We start from the raw sequence: 23,334 nt of genomic DNA, 5'->3' as shown, positions 1-23,334 counted from the left end.
AATGGATGTCCAGATAATGCAGTCATGGCATGATCTTCTTGGACATTTCTTTGAGGATATGATAGAGTATGCCTCTACTGTTAGGGAACTATCAACTTTTCAAAATAGAGAAGGATTGTTTGCTTATCGAAGAATCAAAGAACTAGCAAAAGACATGCCAACATGGAGATGGTGGGAAGAGTCTAGAGCATCCACACCTTATTTGCAAGCCTTGGCCATGAAGGTGTTGTTGCAACCTTGTAGCAACTCCTATTGTGAACGCAACTGGAGTAACTATAAGTTTGTGCATTTCGTCACAAAAAACCGCTTGACATCACAAAGATCGAAAAAGCTAGTTTACCTCTATGCGAATGTTAGAGTTTTGGATGATGTGAAAGGGGTATCCAGTGATGGTGTTATGCCAAAGTGGGTACATACTGATCTTCCAGGTCCCTTGCATGATGCCCCTATACTAACTCACCTTGAGCTGAATTCTAGTGACTCAGAAGAGGAGATGCTAGTTTGATGGTTGGTTATAATTGGAACATGTTGTGATTGCAATTTTTCTAACATGCAATCCTTCTGAAATGCAATTTATTTAAAATGCAATTAAAAATGTCAGTTAAAATGCAATTCTCATAAAATGCAATTTAGTTGATATGTAGTTTAATTTGATATCAAAGTGTTTGTGAAATATTTACAGTTTCAATGACAATTAATCTATGATAATTTTCAAACATGCAAATTTTCACATCAACAAACACAATAATGGATCATTATCATATTATTATACATGGTATTGAGTTGTCTTAACCCATTGCACATATGCCCCACATTGCTGTGGGAGACCCATCAGCATATCATGCCCACTTACACCATTAAAAAAGGGAGTGACAACCCATAACTCTTGGGTGTGTGAGTACCCCAATACTCGACAGGCAGCTTTATGGACAACTGTCATCGCTAGCTCATTCTTTAGTGCTAGATGAGCATGGGCATCGTCTTTATTGCTCCTCTTGCCAGCATACCACTCTATTGGCCTAAGACCTGGGATACCCTGCACCTATATCCTAAATACCTTCCCTTCTCCTCCCTTGCCCACCGGCTCATGCAAGGTTAATGCTTGCACTAGAAAGTGTACTGTGTGGGAGCACATGTCGGCAAATGTAGTACATAGTTCTATCTATGCTCTCCCTTCAACTTGGCCTAGGTTGAGATTTTCTTCTGGACCACTATCCATCTTAGTCATATGGACCAGGGCACTGGCTGTTGCCTTTCCGATGGACCCTTTCTCCTTCTAGTTTTTTCTAAATTTAGATATCTGTGACGCCTTCCATTCATTCGTCTAGAGTGCAAGCTTCACCTCTCCATTGTCGGGCAAGGCTACAATGCTCACCTTCTTGTGTAATCCCCTTTGTCCTACTGGATCTCCAAATACTCGAGGGATAAAATTTTCAAGTATGACTTTCACCTCCGACCGTGTCATTTGATCGCAATCGGCACGCCAACTCACATAAAGAAGGTAAAGTATTCTGGATATCATTTGATCATGTACAAATTTTGAGTTTGCATGGGCTCAGATTTCTTTGTCACTCAATCCTATCAAGTGCTTGATTGTTGTCTTACAAGCAAGCATTTGAATCTCATGCTTTAACTACTCTTGCGTTGCCATCATAGATGGGTGTGTAGACATTGTAGTGATCTAGTGCATGCAACAATTGTTTTTTAGTGCTCAAACTTAAAAATAAAGAGCATTCAAAATACACATGCAAAATAAAGAACATTAAAAAATACACAATCTAGGTGTAAACCAAATTTCACTCAAAAACAACATGCAACATCATGAACGTTTCTTGCAGCATAATCTACTACTATAGCAATCACTACGAGTGAATTTTGTAAAGTCACTATCGAGTGTCAATCTATCAACTAGTGGAGGTAAGAACATAAAACATATAATAGCATCACATAACCAAGGTGATATAGATCAACTTTCCCAATCACATATCCAATTGGTAAGAGTTTTATTGGGAGGAGCCAGCCGATCGGCTAAAGCAGGCCATCATCCAAATAAAACTCGGCTCTACTGACACCTATGTACATAAATAGATATGATATATAAGAAGATCAAAGCGGGGGGAACCGGCTAGCAGATGCGAGCCATCACTCGATGTTAATCTTTACTATTATTATACACATCAATCTAGGCGAGGAGAGTATGATCGATCGAAGTGGGATCATCTCTTGGCCTGACTAAGACATAAACAAACATCTCTGCCTCTCTCTCTTTTACTCTCCCTCTCTCTATTTTCCTCTCTCCCTTTTACTCTCCCTCTCTTTCCTCCCTCTCTTTTACTCTCCCTCCCTTTCTTTCCTCTCTCTCTTTTACTCTCCCTCCCTCTCTTTCTTCTCTCTCTCTTTCAATCCCTCTCTTTCCCTCTCTCAAGCAACCTACTGATAGTCAGCTAGGTGAGGTGAATCCGACTGGCCGAGGTGGCTCATCACTTGGCCTGACTAACCGACTCTAAAAGCTCTAGGAGCTCACCAAAAGTAGAAAGCAGGAGTTGTAGTAGGAAAGTGATAGTTTGGCAAGGTCGTAGTGGCGAGGGTGGGTCATTTTATAGGATTTGTCATAGATACCGCCAATAACCTCCGTGTATTACACAGTATCTCAACCTATAGGATTTCATATCCTTCCCAATTGGATGATCCAAGCTATCACACGTGCCGATTGGACACGTACTACATGGTACAGGAAGGATACCAACAGTGTTTACTGGTGCCTTAATAATTACTGCTAGTATAGACCACGGATCGTGCAGGGTAACAAATACCACTTGGTATGGCTACATATCGTGTGGTGTTCATGTAATGGTATCGTCCACTAAGAGAGTATACCGCGCGATGGTCTTCTGGTCGACAGTCGGTGTAAAGAATTGCATTTTTTTGCATTTAGGGCGTTAGGACGCGACTTTGGTCGAAAAGTACGTATTTTTATTTTAAAAAATATACTTTTTAAATCCCTAGCTCAGGGCGCTCCAAACAGGAAAATGCTTGCTTTTTTGTGCTCTATGTGCTCGTCATATCATGCGTACATTTTGGCGCAAGTATCACTCACTTTTGAGCCTCACTGACAAATCCACTTCCTACATGCACATCAGCCTCTACATCGACGCATTTGATCCATCACATTAAAAAAACCAAAGAAAAGAAATTATTTGCTATTTTTTTCATCGATCGATGGTTGGTATAGATCTAGATCAAAGTAGAATAGATCGCCATAGAGGAGACGATTTGAAATTCTCCAAGTTGCCAATCTAAGCCATGCCCAAAATTCCCGACTAGTTCCTACTCGGAGGCAGTCGGTACGCTCACATACGGTTTCTCATCATCACATTACCCGAAACTTGACCTTCATAAGTTTAGTGAGCAGACTTTAGAGTGTTCAGAGAGGCATTGCCACGATTGATCAGTGGGCATATAGCACATGATTTGATTTCACCCACACATGCCATCATTGTAAAGCCAATTTGGCTATTTCACGGCATTGTGCACTTTATTCCATCCTTGTAAAGCCTCTTGGTTATTCCCGGCATCATTTGCCACAAGCCTTGTAATTTAGATCGGATTATATATTGTAGTTCTACCTTCACTGACAATTTAGATCTCACTTGTCACAGTCAATGTTTTGCAGTTGATTCTTTAGACAGTGATTTTCACGACACTTTGAGTACATTTATTGGACCATGTCTACGACTAGCAACCTCAATCTGGAGGCATCTACTAAGCTAGACAATGCCAATTATGGCACATGGAAATACCGAATGGAAACCATTCTTGTACTTCATGACAAATTGGAGTATGTCGATGGATCTACAATTAGACCATTGGACAATCGAGCCAGTAGTAGCTCTACTCCACTTGTTGTCATAGCACCAGTAGCAACGGGTTCTAAAAAGGGATCTCCAACTACATGAATAGTTTTCGCACCTATAGCCCATCCTGTCATTGCCCAAGCATAGGCAGAATGGGACAAGAAAGACAAGTATGCACATATCATATGATCAACAAAAATGTGCAAGATGTCATGCTAGGATAATTCAACTCTGTCAAGACATCAAAAGAAGCATGGGATATGTTCGTAGGTCACTACGAGTCAAGAACACTTCTAGGATTCTCACACTGAGAAACCAAATCAACAAGAGTTTTCGTAATAGCAGCGAAATTGGTCATGCTTACATACTCAGAACCAAAGAGTACAACAATCAACTCGCAGCAGCAAGAGAGACTATGAATCCAGCAAAAATGGTTCAAGTCATCCTGAATGGACTAGGAGAGGAATACAAGAATCTAATCTAGAGTATTGCCATATAACTGCAAATTCCAACACTGGAAGAACTTCAGTCAGTATTACCTAGTGAAAAAGTCAGGACGCAAGCCATTCATGCACGCAAAGGTCATTCCAATGATCAGGCATTCACAGCTTCATATAGAACCATAGGCAGCGGTAGCTCATTCTAGCAAAGTGGTCATCACCAGCAAAGTCAAAATCAGCATCAGCATCATCCTCAGCAACATTAGAATCAGCAAAGAGAAAATCATTCCAATCGAGGAAGATTCCAAGGATGAGGGAATGCATCCACCAACGTGTCAAACATTCACTGCAGCTACTATCATAAGTTTGGACACTATGAAAGAGATTGCCCCACAAGAAGTAGTACGAACAAGGTGGTCAGTCCAATAGCAATAGAGGGAAATTTTGAGGAAGAGGAAATCATCGTGGTGGACATTCTAGTCACAGTCATTATGCAAATGAACATGGGAATATGTTCCTTGCAAATGAGGAAATGCAAAAGACTGATACAGTGTACCTAGACACAGTGTACCTAGACACTGATTGCAATTTCAAAACAAGATTCCAGTTATCAAATCGACCAAGCAGATCAGGATCCTTGTTACATCGACAGTGGTGCATCATCTCAAATGACAAATCATCAGGAATGGTTCACAGAGATGAAACCATTAGAAGATCAAAAGAATGTCATCTACACTGCAGATAATACACCGAATCTAGTTCAGGGGACATGCATTATCCCTATGGACAATTTCACTGGTACGAAAGGATTGGTGAAAGATGTACTCTATGTCCCAAAGCTCAGCAAGGACCTCTTGTCAGTAGGTCAAATGATGGAGCACAACTACCGAGTCATCTTTGATGGAGATGAATGCACTATCAGAGACAAATCCAAAAAATTTCAGCTACTAGGAAAAGGAGTCAAGGAAGGATGCTTCTACATAATGCTAGCTCTAGTACCAGATTTGCATGCCATGTCAGCTCAACCGCAACAAATGCCACTATCTGCAAAATGGCACAAGAGATATGGACATGTCAATTTCAAGAGCTTGATAGATCTTAGGAATCAGAATATGGCAATCAGGATTCCTAAGCTACAATTTCTTGGAAAAGTTTGTGAAGCATGCAACTTCGGCAAACAAAAGCAAACCAACATTGGCAAAAGCACCTCTCCAACAAGAGGTATTCTTGATTTGATTCACATAGATCTATGTGGTCATGGCCAGACCCACAACATCAATGGTTCACTTTACTACTTGACTTTCATCGATGACTACAATAGATATTGTTGGGTATACTTTTTGAAAGAGAAATTTGAAGTCTTTTCCAAATTTCAAGAATTAAAAGCCATGGTAGAGAATCAGACAGGCAGAAAGATCAAAGTCATGAGATCAAATAGAGGAGGTGAACACATGTCTTCAGCATTCATGAACTTTTGCAGAAGTCACCACATTCGAAGACAATTCACATGTGCAGATACTCCTCAGCAGAATGCAAGAGCTGAAAGGAAGAATGATACTTTAGTAGTAGATAGTGCTAGAGCAATTCTTAGCGAGAAGCATCTTTCAAATCAGTATTGGATGGAAGCAATAGCCACTACAAACTACTTGCTTAATCGGCTTCCTACCAAACCGATACAGGGTATAACACCTTATGAAGCATTCGCTGGACACAAGCCATGCATTGGGTATCTCCGCATATTTTGTTTCATAGCATATGCCCACATACATGACGACCATCGCAGGAAATTGGATGCAAAGTCATGTAAATGCATCATGGTTGGCTACAGTGAAGAAAGCAAAGAATACAAATTGTATGATCCCATCAACCGCCAGGTCATTATCTCCAGAGATGTAATCTTTGATGAAGAATCAGAATGGAAAACCTTAAACACACAAGAGATAGACAAACCAATTTCAAAGATCTGCCCCTTGATCTAATGGGCTAGGAGTGCTCTACATCAAATTTGAATGTATCCCTTGGATTGAAGATTAGATCAAGGGCTGGGAGTGACCAAACCACCTACTAAACAAAAGATCCAATACATTTATCCAAAAGCTCCACTTCCATTTTCTTGCATGACATGACCTCCATTATAGAAATGACATAGATAGCCCTTGAAAGAACCTACAACACTATAACTCAAAGAGCCACTACCACTACTAATCCACTCCACATAGCTATCAAATCCATCAGGACAGCATCGCACCATTTCTTTGAAGAAATCCTTGTCTTCATTCAAAGCATGGATGTTTTTATCGAATCTATACTTATTTATTAATATAAAATCTTGGCGAAAATCTATTGAGCTAGCTTTTTTAGTTTCATAATATTTATATAACATATTACAATTTTAAATATTTTCTTTTGAATTTGAAAGAAAAAATTGTAAATCCCAACAAAACTTTAAATGTTCTCATAAAGCGATCCTATTGTGGTCATACAACAACTGTGCTTATATTCAAGGGCATATTTATCCTCATCAACAAGCTTATTTACTCAAGGTATGAAGTGGATAATTTGTGCACTAGGTGTTTACTTTGTTGTATCAAAATTGTTTGCCACACACACACACATATACACATATCGAGAATGTTCTAATATTATCGCATCTACATTTCTCCGATGGGCATAAAGCTTTATACATGCCTCAACCTAGGTCGTATTGACTTGCATACAAAGTGGTGCACCCATCCCATAAGTACTTGTTTGGATAACACACCTCCAAACGTATTTTATGACCATTGTGCATAACACTAGGAACAAAATGGTGTATAATGTGCGATCGACTATGCAAAGCATATCCAATGGACACAAGACTCTACACATTCCTCAACCTAGGCAATATTCACTTGTGTGCAAAGTGGCATCCCCATCCGATAAGTACTTGTTTGAAAAATACACCTACGATCATGTTTTTTAACGGTTGTACATGACACCAAGGCCAAAAACAGTATTTAATACTCAATCTACCATGTAAAGCATATCCAATGGGCACAATACTTTGCACGTGCCTCAAAAGTGGTGGTATGGTATTCCATACAAAGTGGAACGCCCATTCAATAAGTACTTGGTATGATAATATACCTATTAAGAGCGTGTTCTTTGACGAATGTGCATAACACTAGGGGGAAAATGGTGTATAATGTGTGATCCCCCATGCAAAGCATAACTGATAGACACAATACTATGCATGCACATCAACGGGGATGAGCATTTTCCGAGCGAAATCTTCCGAGCATCCGAGCGAAGGAAAAAAAAAGCTTCCAACTATGCAAAAATATGACAAAAATGGATCAGAAGAAAACATAGTTTCACTTAGAAATATGAAAAGTATTATAGGAATGCCTATTTTATACACGAATATTTATGTGAATCTTTGGGAATGGTGAGAACATAATGGGATGGCTTTTGAAGAAACCCACATGTAGAGTAGACTTCTCTATGAAAATTCCCTTATGATCCTTCTTACAACTTTTTACTTAATAGGGGGTGACATTGAAAAACGTCTCTCACCCTATCTTCATGAAAGGGTTTCTCCAAAGAAAACTTATTGAAGCAAGCCATCAAGGTAGTTTCGCCAGCGAAACCCCTTTGAACAAGGTCTTTCAAGGTAGTTTCGCTGGCGAAACTACCTTGGACAGCACTTTTAAAAGTGACATAACTTTCACATCCAATGTCCAAATATAGTCATTCAGACACTCAAATTGATCGGAAAACCCCATTTGAGCACATCTATGGGGTTATATTTTGGAAAACCTTGCATATATAGTATTAAATATTACATGTATTTTATGAGAGTGATATATAAGCCCAAGTTAATACTTATTTATAGTAATTTAAACTTCTATAGAAACATGTCCATAAATATATTGTTATTAATACTATAAAAACACTTGAAAGATATTGCCATATGATATAAATGTGTTTAATAAGTAATTATTTATGTATAATATTATTATGTTGAGAGTGATTATGAGGGATGTTTCTTAAATGAATTATTTTTCAATACTTTTTTAAGGTAATAACAAGGGTACAAAGGGATGTCTATGAATAAGAAGATTTATGTTATGTAAAAATGAATGAGTAACTAGTTTGTATATTTTTATGATAAAGGGATCTAGTTCTAATGAAAATAAAAGTGTAAAAACCATGTTTCCTAAAGAAATACTATTTTTAAAATCTCTAGAAAAACACGCTCGTATAAACCTGCTCATAGGTTTTTGCTCGTAAAATTGATGCATCCCACATCAACCTAGTTGAAATTGACTTTCTTGCAAAGTGGCTCCCCCATCTAGCAAGTACTTTTTAGAATATCATACCTAGGACCATATTTTTTATTGGTTATTGTCCATGACACTAAGGCAAAAACGTTGATTTATGCTTCATCGACAATGCAACGCATATGCGATCATCACAATACTTTGCACACATATCTCAACCTATGTATTATTGACTTACATGCAAAGTGGCATGCCCATCCCATAAGTACTTAGTCGAATAACACATCTAGGACTGCGTTTTTTGACGGTTGTGCATGACACTAAGGCCAAAATATTGTTTAACGCTTGTTCAACAATGCAAAGCATATCCGATGGGCACAATACTTTGCATGAGTCTCAACAATTATGGTATTGCATTGAATGCAAAGTGGTACACCCATCTGATAAGCAGTTGGTCGGATAACACACCTAAAAGCGTGTTTTTTTATGGTTGTGCATGACATTGAGGCACAAACGGAGTTTAATACGTGATATATCATGCAAAGTACATTCGATGGGCACAATACTTTGCACCCACCTCAACCTAGGTGTTATTGAGTTGCATGAAAAGTGGCGTGTCGGTTAGATAAGTACTTGATCCGATACCACACCTAGGACTGTGTTTTTTTACAAATGTGCTTGACACTAAGGCAAAAATGGTGTTTTATGCTTGATCGACAATGCAAAGCATATCCGATGGGCACAATACTTTGCACACACCTTCAACTAGGTGGAATTCACTTACATGCAAAGTGGCACGCCCATCCCATAAGTGCTTGATCGGATAATATACCTGGCAGCATGTTTTTTTACGGATGTGCATGACACTAGAGCAAAAATAGTATTTAATGCTTGATCGACCATGCAAAGGATATCCGATGGGCACAACACTTTTACTACACTTCAACCTAGGTGGTATTGAAATGTTGATAAAGAGGCACACCCATCCGATAAGTACATGTTCAAATAACACACCTAAGGGCGTGTTTTTTTGTGGATGTGCATATCACTAGGGAAAAACAGTGTATAATGCGTGATCGACCATGCAAAGCATATCTAATGGTGACAATACTTTGCACGCACCTCAACGTAGTTGAAACGGACTTGCGTGCAAAGTGGAGCCCCCATCCGATAAGTACTTGTTTGAATAAGACACCTACGGCCGTGTTTTTATATGGTTGTGATGAGACTAAGGCAAAAACGGTGTTTTATGCTTGATCGACAATGCAAAGCATATCCGATGGGCACACTACTTTGCACACACCTTCAACTTGGTGGAATTGACTTACATGCAAAGTGTCATTCCCATCGCATAAGTACTTGATCGGATAACACACCTAGCGGTGTGTTTTTTTATGGATGTGCATGACACTAAGGCAAAAATGGTATTTAATGCTCGATCAACCATGCAAAGCATATGCGATGGGCACAATACTTTTCCTACACCACAACCTAGGTGGTCTTGAAATGTTCTCAAATAGGCACACCCATCCGATAAGTACTTGGGTCAAACAACACACCTAAGGGCGTGTTTTTTTACGGATGTGCATACCACTAGGGAAAAAACGGTGTATAATGCATGATCGACCATGCAAATCATATCTGATAGTGAAAATACTTTGCGCGCACCTCAATGTAGTTAAAACGGACTTGCGTGCAAAGTGGAGCCCCCATCCGATAAGTATTTGTTTGATTAACACACCTAGGACCGTGTTTTTTCATGGTTGTGCATGAGACTAAGGCAAAAAAGTTGTTTTATGCTTGATCGACAATGCAAAGCATATCCGATGGGTACCATACATTACCCACACCTTCAACTAGGTGGAATTGACTTACATGCAAAGTGGCACTCCCATCCCATAAGTGCTTGATCGGATAACATACCTAGCAGCGTGTTTTTTTACGGATGTGCATGATATTAGAGCAAAAATAGTATTTATTGCTTGATTGATCATGCAAAGGATATTCGATGCGCACAACACTTTTCGTACACCTCAACCTAAGTGGTATTTGAATGTTCTCAAAGAGGCACACCCATCCGATAAGTACTTGGTCAGATAACACACCTAAGGGCGTGTGTTTTTGCGGATGTGCATATCACTCAGGAAAAAATGGTGTATAATGTGTGATCGACCATGCAAAGCATATCCGATGGTGACAATACTTTACACGCACCTCAACATAGTTGAAACGGACTTGTGTGCAAAGTGGAGCACCATCCGATAAGTACTTTTTTGAATAACACACCTACGGCCATGTTTTTATATGGTTGTGCATGACACTAAGGCAAAAATGGTGTTTTATGCTTGATCGACCATGCAAACCATATCCGATGGGCACAATACCTTGCACACATCTTCAAATAGGTGTAATTGACTTACATGCAAAGTGGCATTCCCATCGTATAAGTACTTGATCGGATAACACACCTAGCAGCATGTTTTTTTACGGATGTGCATGACACTAAGGCAAAAATGGTATTTAATGCTCAATCGACCATGCAAAGCATATCCGATGGGCACAATACTTTTCCTAAGCCTTAAACTAGGTTGTATTGAAATGTTCTTAAAGAGGCACACCCATCCGTTAAGTACTTGGTCAGATAACATACCTAAGGGCATGTTTTTTTGCAGATGTGCATATCACTACGGGAAAAACATTGTATAATGCGTAATCGACCATGCAGAGCATATCCGATGGGAACAATACTTTGCATGCATCTCAACCTAGTAGAAACTGACTTGCGTGCAAATTGGAGCCCCCATCCGATAAGTACTTGTTTGATTAACACACTTAGGACCGTGTTTTTTCATGGTTGTGCATGACACTAAGGCAAAAACGGTGTTTTATGCTTGATCGACAATGCAAAGCATTTCCGATGGGCAAAATACTTTGCACACACCTTCAACTAGGTGGAATTGACTTACACGCAAAGTGGCGCACCCATCCCATAAGTGCTTGATCGGATAACATACCTAGCAGCGTGTTTTTTTACGGATGTACATGACACGAGCAAAAATAGTATTTAACGCTCGATCGACCATCAAAAGGATATCCGATGGGCACAACACTTTTTCTACACCGCAACCTAGGTAGTATTGAAATGTTCTCAAAGAGGAACACCCATCTGATAAGTACTTGGTTAGATAACACACCTAAGGGCGTGTTTTTTTGCGGATGTGCATATTACTAGGGAAAAAATGGTGTACAATGCGTGATCGACCATGCAAATCATATCCGATGCTGACAATACTTTGCACGCAACTTAACATGGTTGAAACAGACTTGCGTGCAAAGTGGAGCCCCCATCCAATAAGTACTTTTTTGATTAACACACCTAGGACCGTGTTTTTTCATGGTTGTGCATGACACTAAGGCAAAAACGTTGTTTTAAGCTTGATCGACAATGCAAAGCATATGCGATGGGTACAATACTTTGCACACACCTTAAATTAGGTGGAATTGACTTACATGCAAAGTGGCACTCCCATCCCATAAGTGCTTGATCGAATAACATACCTAGCAGCATGTTTTTTTATGGATGTGCATGACACTGGAGCAAAATAGTATTTATTGCTCGATCGATCATGCAAAGGATATCCGATGGGCACAACACTTTTTGTACGCCTCAACCTAGGTGATATTGAAATGTTCTCAAAGTGGCACACCCATCCGATAAGTACTTGGTCAGATAACACACCTAAGGGCGTGTTTTTTTACGGATGTGCATCACTCGGGAAAAAATGGTGTATAATGCGTGATGGACCATGCAAAGCATATCCGATGGTGACAATACTTTGCACACACCTTAACATAGTTGAAACAGACTTGTGTGCAAAGTGGAGCCCCGATCTGAAAAGTACTTGTTTGAATGTTAGACACCTAGGACCATGTTTTTTCATGGTTGTGCATGACACTAAGGCAAAAACGGTGTTTTATGCTTGATCGACAATGCAAAGCATATCCGATGGGTACAATAATTTGCACACACCTTCAACTAGGTGGAATTGACTTACATGCAAAGTGGCACGCCTATCCCATAAGTGCTTGATCGGATAACATACCTAGCAGCGTGTTTTTTTACAGATGTGCATGACACGAGCAAAAATTCTCGATCGACAATGCAAACGATATCCGATGGGCATAACACTTTTTTTACGCCTCAACCTAGGTGGTATTGAAATGTTCTCAATGAGGCACACCCCTCCGATAAGTACTTGGTCAGATAACACACCTAAGGGTGTGTTTTTTTGCAGATGTCCATATCACTAGGAAAAAAATGGTGTATAATGTGCGATCGACCATGCAAAGCATATCCGATGGTGACAATACTTTGCACGCACCTCAACATAGTTAAAACGGACTTGCGTGCAAAGTGGAGCCCCCATATGATAAGTACTTTTTTAAATAACACAATTTCGGTCGTGTTTTTATATGATTGTGCATGACACAAAGGCAAAAACGGTGTTTTATGCTTGATTAACAATGCAAAGCATATCCAATAGGCACAATACTTTGCACACACCTTCAACTAGGTGGAATTGAATTACACGCAAAGTGGCATACCCATCCCATAAGTGCTTGATCAGATAACATACCTAGCAGCGTGTTTTTTTTATGGATGTGCATGACACTAGAGCAAAAATAGTATTTAATGCTCGATCGACCATGAAAAGGATATCCGATGGGCATAACACTTTTCCTACACCGCAAGCTAGGTGGTATTGAAATGTTCTCAAAGAGGAACACCCATCCGATAAGTACTCAAGTGGTCAGATAACACACCTAAGGGCGTGTTTTTTTGCGGATGTGCATATCACTAGGGAAAAACTCGGGGGGGTCACTCATCATATGTAACCCTATCACGTGAGTTCAACAGAAGGATTTTTTTAATTTCCAAAATTTACAGAAATAAATATACATAAGGGACTATTTAAAATAGTTTTGAAAAAAATTTACAGATTTGTATAGAAAAGGGGTACATTTTATTAATGAAAAATTTACAGATAAGGGATTTTAAAAATAGGCCTTGAGTGCACGTGATATAGAGGTTTTATAATAGTGACCCCCCCGAGGGGAAAAAATGGTGTATAATGCGTGATCGACCATGCAAATCATATCCGATGGTGACAATACTTTGCACGCGACTCAACATAGTTGAAACGGACTTGCGTGCAAAGTGGAGCCCCCATCCAATAAGTACTTGTTTGATTAACACACCTAGGACCGTGTTTTTTCATGGTTGTGCATGACACTAAGGCAAAAACATTGTTTTATGCTTGATCGACAATGCAAAGCATATGCGACGGGCACAATACTTTGCACACACCTTCAACTAGGTGGAATTGGCTTACATGCAAAGTGGCACTCCCATCCCATAAGTGCTTGATCGTATAACATACCTAGCAGCATGTTTTTTTATGGATGTGCATGATACTAGTGCGAAAATAGTATTTATTGCTCGATCGATCATGCAAAGCATATCCGATGGGCACAACACTTTTCGCATGCCTCAACCTATGTGGTATTGAAATGTTCTCAAAGTGGCACACCCATCCGATAAGTACTTAGTTAGATAACACACCTAAGGGCGTGTTTTTTTGCGGATGTGCATATCACTCGGGAAAAAATGGTGTATAATGCGTGATAGACCATGCAAAGCATATCCGATGGTGACAATACTTTGCACCACCTCAACGTAGTTGAAACGGACTTGCGTGCAAAGTGGAGCCCCCATCCGATAAGTACTTGTTTGAATGTTACACACCTAGGACTGTGTTTTTTCATGGTTGTGCATGACACAAAGGTAAAAACGGTGTTTTATGCTTGATCGACAATGCAAAGCATATCCGATGGGCACAATAATTTGCACACACCTTCAACTAGGTGGAATTGACTTACATGCCAAGTGGCATGCCCATCCCATAAGTGCTTGATCAGATAACATACCTAGCAGCGTGTTTTTTTACGGATGTGCATGACACTTGAGCAAAAATAGTCTTTAATGCTCGATCGACCATGCAAACGATATCTGATGGGCACAACGCTTTTTGTACGCCTCAACCTAGGTGGTATTGAAATGTTCTCAATGAGGCACACCCATCCGATAAGTACTTGGTCAGATGACACACCTAAGGTCGTGTTTTTTTGCAGATGTCCATATCACTAGGGAGAAAATGGTGTATAATGCGTGATCGACCATGCAAAGCATATCTGATGGTGACAATACTTTGCACGCACCTCAACGTAGTTGAAAAGGACTTGCCTACAAAGTGGAGCCCCCATCCGATAAGTACTTTTTTTGAATAACACACCTACGGCTATGTTTTTATATGGTTGTGCATGACACAAAGGCAAAACCAGAGTTTTATGCTTGATTGATAATGCATCCGATGGGCACAATACTTTTCACACACCTTCAAATATGTGGAATTGACTTACATGCAAAGTGGCATTCCCATCGCATAAGTACTTGATCGGATAACACACCTAGCAGCATGTTTTTTTACGGATGTGCATGACATTAAGGCAAAAATGGTATTTAATGCTCGATTGACCATGCAAAGCATATTTGATGGGCACAATACTTTTTCTACACCTTTCCCTAGTGGTATTGAAATGTTCTCAAAGAGGCACACCCATCCGATAAGTACTTGGTCAGATAACATACCTAAGGGTGTGTTTTTTTGCGGATGTGCATATCACTACGGGAAAAACATTGTATAATGCGTAATCCACCAAGCAGAGCATATCCGATGGTGACAATACTTTGCACACATCCCAACCTAGTTGAAACAGACTTGCGTGCAAAGTGGGGCCCCCATCCGATAAGTACTTGTTTGATTAACACACTTAGGACCGTGTTTTTTCATGGTTGTGCATGACACTAAGGCAAAAACGGTGTTTTATGCTTGATCGACAATGCAAAGCATATCCAATGGGCATAATACTTTGCACACACCTTCAACTAGGTGGAATTGACTTACATGCAAAGTGGCACTCCCATCCCATAAGTGCTTGATGGGATAACATACCTAGTAGCGTGTTTTTTTACGGATGTGCATGACACTAGAGGAAAAATAGTATTTAATGCTCGATCGACCATGCAAAGGATATCTGATGGGAACAACACTTTTCGTACGCCTCAACCTAGGTGGTATTGAAATTTTCTCAAAGAGGCACACCCATGTGACAAGTACTTGGTCAGATAACACACCGAAGGGCGTGTTTTTTTGTGGATGTGCATATCACTAGGGGAAAAACAGTGTATAATGCATGATCGACCATGCAAATCATATCCGATGGTGACAATACTTTGCACGAATCTCAAGTAGTTGAAACGGACTTGCATGCAAAGTGGAGCCCCCATCCGATAAGTACTTGTTTGATTAACACACCTAGGACCGTGTTTTTTCATGGTTGTGCATGACACTAAGGCAAAAACATTCTTTTATGGTTGATCGACCATGCAAAGCATATCCGATGGTGAAAATACTTTGCACACACCTCAAGGTAGTTGAAAAGAACTTGGGTGCAAAGTGGAGCTCCCATCCGATAAGTACTTGTTTGAATAACACACCTAGGTCGTGTTTTTATATGGCTGTGCATGACACTAATGCAAAAACGGTGTTTAATGCTTCATCGAAAATGCAAAGCATATCTGATGGGCACAATACTTTGCACACAACTTCAACTAGGTGGAATTGACTTACATGCAAAGTGGCACACCCAGCCCATAAGTGCTTGATCGGATAACATACCTAGCAGCATGTTTTTTTTACGGATGTGCATGACACTAGAGAAAAAATAGTATTTAATGCTCGATCGACCATGCAAAGGATATCCGATGGGCACAATACTTTTCCTACACCGCAACCTAGGTGGTATTGAAATGTTCTCAAAGAGGCACACCCATCCGATAAGTACCTGGTCAGATAACACACCTAAGGGCGTGTTTTCTTGTAGATGTGCATATCACTAGGGCAAAAACGGTGTATAATGCGTGATCAACCATGCAAATCATATCCGATGGTGACAATACTTTGCACGCACCTCAACATAGTTGAAAGAAACTTTCGTGCAAAGTGGAGCCCCCATCCGATAAGTACTTGTTTGATTAACACACCTAGGACTGTGTTTTTTCATGGTTGTGCATGACACTAAGGCAAAAATGTTGTTTTATGTTTGATCGACAGTCCAAAGCATATCCGATGGGCACAATACTTTGCAAACACCTTCAAGTAGTTTGAATTGACTTACATGCAAGGTGGCACTCCCATCCCATAAGTGCTTGATCGGAGAACATACCTAGCAGCGTGTTTTTTTACAGATGTGCATGACACGAGCAAAAATAGTATTTATTGCTCCATCGATCATGCAAAGGATATCCGATGGGCACAACAGTTTTTGTATGCCTCAACCTAGGTGGTATTGAAATGTTCTCAAAGAGGCACACCCGTCCGATAAGTACTTGGTCAGATAACACACCTAAGGGTGTATTTTGTTGCGGATGTGCATATCACTCAGGAAAAAATGGTGTATGATGCGTGATTGACCATGCAAAGTATATCCGATGGTGACAATACTTTGCATGCACCTCAACATAGTTGAAACGGACTTGTGTGCAAAGTGGATTACCATCCAATAAGTACTTTTTTGAATAACACACCTACGGCCATGTTTTTATATGGTTGTGCATGACACTAAGGCAAAAACGGCGTTTTATGCTTGATCGACAATGCAAAGCATATCCGATGGGCACAATACCTTGCACACACCTTCAACTAGGTGTAATTGGCTTACATGCAAAGTGGCATTCCCATCGCATAAGTACTTGATTAGATAACATACCTAGCAGTGTGTTTTTTTACGGATGTGCATGACACTAAGGCAAAAATGGTATTTAATGCTCGATCGACAATGCAAAGCATATCCTATGGGCACAATACTTTTCCTAAGCCTTAACCTAGTTTATATTGAAATGTTCTTAAAGAGGCACACCCATCCGTTAAGTACTTGGTCAGATAACATACCTAAGGGCGTGTTTTTTTGCAGATGTGCATATCACTACGGGAAAAACGTTGTATAATGCATAATCGACCATGCAGAGCATATCCGATGGTGACAATACTTTGCACGCATCTTAACCTAGTTGAAACGGACTTGCGTGCAAACTGGAGCCCCCATCCAATAAGTACTTGTTTGATTAACACACTTAGGACCGTGTTTTTTCATGGTTGTGCATGACACTAAAGCAAAAACAGTGTTTTATGCTTGATCGACAATGCAAAGCATATCCGATGGGCACAATACTTTGCACACACCTTCAACTAGGTGGAATTGACTTACATGCAAAGTGGCATGGCCATCCCATAAGTGCTTGATTGGATAACATACCTAGCAGCGTGGTTTTTTACGAATGTGCATGACACTAGAGCAAAAATAGTATTTAATGCTCCTTCGGCCATGCAAAGGATAACTTGGCGTGTCCATCAATAAATTAAGTACTTGATCGGATAACTTCTCCCACCAATAAATTAAGTACTAATTAAAAATTGTAATAAATGAGTAGATTATTAAAAAGAGACTAATATTTATGTAATTGTTGCTACTGCAGCTTGCTTGTGAAGGACTCTCACAAAGGAGATGGATATAGATTTTGTTCCAGGGATGGATGTGATTTTATGTAGCAAAAGAGAAGTAGTCGCATTTGCTACAATCCATGATAGTGATCCCAATTTAGTTTGCCACTTTCGAAGACTTGGCAAAGATAAGGTGGCAGTTACTGTATCAAAGATTCTTAGCACACATGTTGAGCTAAAGTATAAATGTGGAGATATGGAAACACTTGGAGATGTTATGCCCTACAATACATCCAACAAATCATTTATAGCATCGGCCAAAGATGAGACTGATGCAACATACATTATCAAGAATACAAAGTGCACCACCTTGGATTTTACTATAGGGGAAATTTTACAAATGAGATCATTTGCAAATAAGACTCTAGCAGAAGGTGAAGTATTAGGATTTGAACAAGTGGAGCAATAGTCATTTACACAGATGAGGATTTTAAAAGTCACTGATGATGGTATGATTGATAACATAACATCCTTATGTGATCCCTACTACGAGGTAGGCAAGAATATGAGATGGAGCATGCAATTTTTAAACATGAGAAAGAGGCACGTGGTTTTCAATGATAAAGACAAGGTATACTACAATATCAAAGGACCTAAAAAGCATGCCCATGTGCCAGGCTCTATCACTTCAAATGTGGATGATTTAAATATACTCAATTATAGAAGTGACATCTTATTTGGAGTGGATGAGTTCATTGGTTCTGAGAAACAAAATGATTTTAGAAGCCAAGCCTTATCTGGGGTGGATGAATTCTTGCACAGTGAGAAGGTCAAAGGTTTCAATAGCGATGTCTTGTCAAGTGTGGATGAGTTCATGCATATTAACAAACTTGGTGTCAATCAAGCTTGTGGATTTGTGAAAGCCATGCAAGATGTCCCAATGAGTGATGTTCTCTCAGGAGTGGAAGAGTTTCAAGGTTCTCAATACTCTCGTAGAATATTGAATTCATTAAATGGTCCTAAGAGTATGTTAAAAATGAGGATGAGATCAACAGAGGATTATTCAATATTTAACTTTGATTGTGATATGGCCAAGGATGCAATGACCAATCATGGACGCTTGGTTACAAACAAATGTGAGGAGAAGAAGTGCATAAATACAGATAACAACGTGCACGAGGAACGAAAATGGTCATACATATGCATGAAGAGAAAGCGAATCCAGGCAGATCCACAAAAGCAACCAAAGAGGAAAAGAGTAATGAAGGAGGAGAACATGTTAAATGCATTGGGATATCTATGTTGCAAGCGAAGATGTATGTGCTTCATTGATCTTGCAGACATTAGGGAATATAGAGGACACGTGTGGCAAAGAAGAGGAAGCAAAAGAAATGAATACCTTCTCACAAGTCTCTCTTGCTTTCTTCAGAATGGTAATAAAAGGCTAAGTTCAAGACAAAGGGTAAAACCTCTCATAAATGGAAAAAGGATTTGCAATAAGGCATATCGCAATATTACTAGATTATCCCATGGTACATATTGGGATTTAGGCAAAGGGCAGCAACAAATTTAGCATTCATGGTAATAGAGGAAGGTCCAAATCAAGAATCTCAACCGTCAGGGCAGCATCAATTTGGCAAGACTTCATACATGAAAATGCTTTACCTCAACCACATATATCTACCAAACTCCCTAACAGTGATGCGATCATTGAAATGCACCTTCTAATGGGCTTGACAAAGCTCGAAGTATTTGACTCTATTACAAAAAAGCAAAGGCAAAGAGGGGATGCTATAGCTTCTTCTCATACTTTGTATACTCTTTGGAAGAAGAACTTTGGATATGTTAAAATCCCAAGGAGGCAAAAAATGTCAAACTGCAATGTCTGTGATGATTTAAAGCGAGCAATTGAGAGTGCAACATGTCCAAATCAAAGTGAATTAAAAAAAAAAAACTAAAAATCTCATCATGACCTTATTCGACATTCCAGACAAAAATATGCATATTGGAAGGAGCAAGCTATTTCGCATCCCGATGACTACATGTGCCTTATTGTAGATGGCATGGATCAGAATACAATAGCATTGCCTCGTTTTATTGCCACTCCACCTAAATTACAAGGAAAGAACTTTCTAAAGACACATCTATGTGGAGTGTTAGTGCATGGAAGTAAGTTCTTTCCAGATATATGGATTGATTCCTTGCATCTACATGATAGCAATCAAGTTGTAACATCTATTATGAATGTAATTCGCAATGTACATGCAGAAAAAGGTCACCTACCACCGACTTTGAGAATACAAGCTGATAATTGCTGGCGAGAAAATAAGAATGTACTCATGTTTGCATTCTGCTCCATGCTAGTTGCTCATCGAATCTTCAATGAGGTCAAATGTGGATTTTTTTATGTTGGGAATACACATGAGGATATCAATCAAGTTTTTAGCACAGTCTCAAGGGAGCTTAAATGCAAGGATGTGGAGACAATAGATGACTTGGTAAGAAGATGTGGCAGGCAAGTTGGTGGTCATAAGGAAAGTACAGTATGCGAGGCTTGAAAGAATGTATGATTGGAAGAGCTTCATTCTACCTTTCATACAAACGGGTGGTGATGCATTGATAGGTCATACCAATCCACACTACTTTCATTTTTTTTAAAAAGATGAAAAACCTGTAATGCAATGGCAACAGTATTCTCATGATACAAAATGGGAACCTGAAGAACCTTACAGTCTCTTAACTTCAATTCCCAGCAAGGAAAGGTATCCAACATGGGCTCCTATACAAGAATTCAATGAGAGATCTAACTGTGAAATAGAAGGATTAAAAGCATTTATTACATACAAAGAGGAAATGCTCCAAAGATATCCTGATTTGAAGCCTACTTGGAGAGAACACACTACCACTGTAATTAACAAGACACAAAATTTAATAAAGGACCTTGAGAGAATGCGAGGCTCAAAGGATGTCAAGGAAGAATGCAATATGTTTTGGCCAAATGTTCGTAACGATTTGTGCCCAGCTCCAGTCTTTGAAAAGGAATTTGTAACATTACTCCCATGTCCATATTGTGGACCGAAGAAGAGAGAGTTTATGCCACAAGTAGATATAGAGGTTGATTGTTTTGTTGTGGTTCGGCCATCGGATGATGAATATGAGAATGTAAAGTTTTGGGTTGCAAAACTAGTTGATGTACAAAGAGATGACCAAGGGAGAGCTACAACATTTACAACAGTATGGTATGAGCCAAAGGGAAGGAAGGAGAATATGGATAACAACACATTGTATACTAATTATATAATGAAGGAGTGGGTCCCAAATGATGAAGCGGTCTCTCAAGTTTCGATGGAGACAATCATAGTGTCTTGGCATTCAAGGGCAAAGAAATCGAAGAAGCGCATGGGATATGAGGTAGAAGGAAAAATAAAAATACCACAGCAAACTATTTTGCATATACACAAATTTTTAAGGATGCTCGCCATGGAGGAAGTAGAAGGAGACAGCGCAAATGAAGAATGTCCATGATTAAAGCTTTGTATTGAAGTCCATTGAAGGATTTTATTTGGGTACTAGGCAAGAAGCCAATCCAAGACAATTATAATAAGAGTCATCACCTCCTATCTCAAATGAGAGTCAAAATATGCACTGGATGTCACCCAAGGGTACCTGCTTGCCAAGATAATAGGGAGTTAATGCAGATGGCACCTGGCAAGGGACTATCAGATTGAGCAATAAGACAATGGGGAGTCAATGCACCCAAGGGGCAAGGCTTGGCAAGACAACTTGTGGGAGTTAATGCAGATGGCACCTGTATTTTGCACTGGATGTCACCCAAGGGTCAAGGCTTGGCAAGACAATAGGGAGTTAATGCAGATGGCACCTGGCAAGGGACTATCGCATTGAGCAATAAGACAATGGGGAGTCAATGCACCCAAGGGGCAAGGCTTGGCAAGACAAGTGGGAGTCAAATTATGCAGATGGCACCTGGTAAGGGACTGTGGTGACATTGAGCAATAAGACAATGGGGAGTCAAATTATGCAGATGGCACGAATTGAGGCTCTTTAAGAGCAACAATTTAAATTGTAAACATATGTTCAATCTATATCATTTCGGATATAAAGACTCTAGCTGAGAGCAACGTCTCTCAATGTAATCATATAATAATAGCTATAATTGCTATTATACCTCTTTGGTTCAATACAAAACTTGGGTCTTATGGCATCATGTCTTTTTTCTATTTAAAATTTTGTGCATATTGCCAGTGACAATGTTATTTTCATGAAATATTTAAGTCTCCTTTCATGGATTTATAAATTTATCACGTCAAGGAAAAACGTCAAGGAAAAATATTAAAAATAATTAAATTAACAAACAACTTAGATATAGCTAGAATTTCTAATATAGGATTATTTCAAATTCTTGCATGTTGGTGCAAAAGTATAGATTGAAAAAACAATATTTTTATGTGAATATGATAGTGCCACAAAGTGAACTTTTGATTTGGGAAGAATATTTTTAGAAAGTAAAATTTTGATTTGGGAAGGATATTTTCACAAAGTAAAGTTTTCATTTGGGAAGGATTTTTGGGCTTCATCCAAAAACAACACAAAAAGTCCAAAATTAATGAAATAGGTGTTAGATATCAATATCTACAACTACATCGGTCCCATGTGCAAACATTGCTGCACTCAATTCAGGCATGTCTACATCCAACGTAAACATCTTGCCCTTCTTCTTTCCTTTTGCTATCAAGCGACCGTTATTAACACCTATTTCATTAATTTTGGACTAGTTCATTGTCCAAATTCTTTTTGTGAGATAATTTTGGATAAAGCATTTCAAAAAAAGAGGCTCTTATAAAACAAAACTTTGAGTCAAAAAGTAAGATTTTAAAAAAGCAAATTAGAAAAATTGATGTGACATGTTATTAAAACTAGAGTACATTAAAAAAAGAGGACTTCATGTTGTTAAAAGAGACAAAAAGTAAGATTTTAAAAAATCAAATTAGAAAAAAAACTAGAGTACATTTAAAAAACTACAGTACATTTAAAAAAAAGCATGACACATTTATACAAGAAGTAGATCACATAACTCAAAGCCATATGGTGTTAAAAAACACCTTCCATTAGCTCAACCTAGAAGATGTCATCTTTGTCT

The sequence above is a fragment of the Dipteris shenzhenensis genome, chromosome 33 (assembly GCF_047967505.1).
Source record: "Dipteris shenzhenensis isolate YYH24624 ecotype China chromosome 33, Dip_SZ_1.0, whole genome shotgun sequence".
NCBI lineage: Eukaryota > Viridiplantae > Streptophyta > Polypodiopsida > Gleicheniales > Dipteridaceae > Dipteris > Dipteris shenzhenensis.
Note: the sequence above shows the minus strand (reverse complement) of the source record.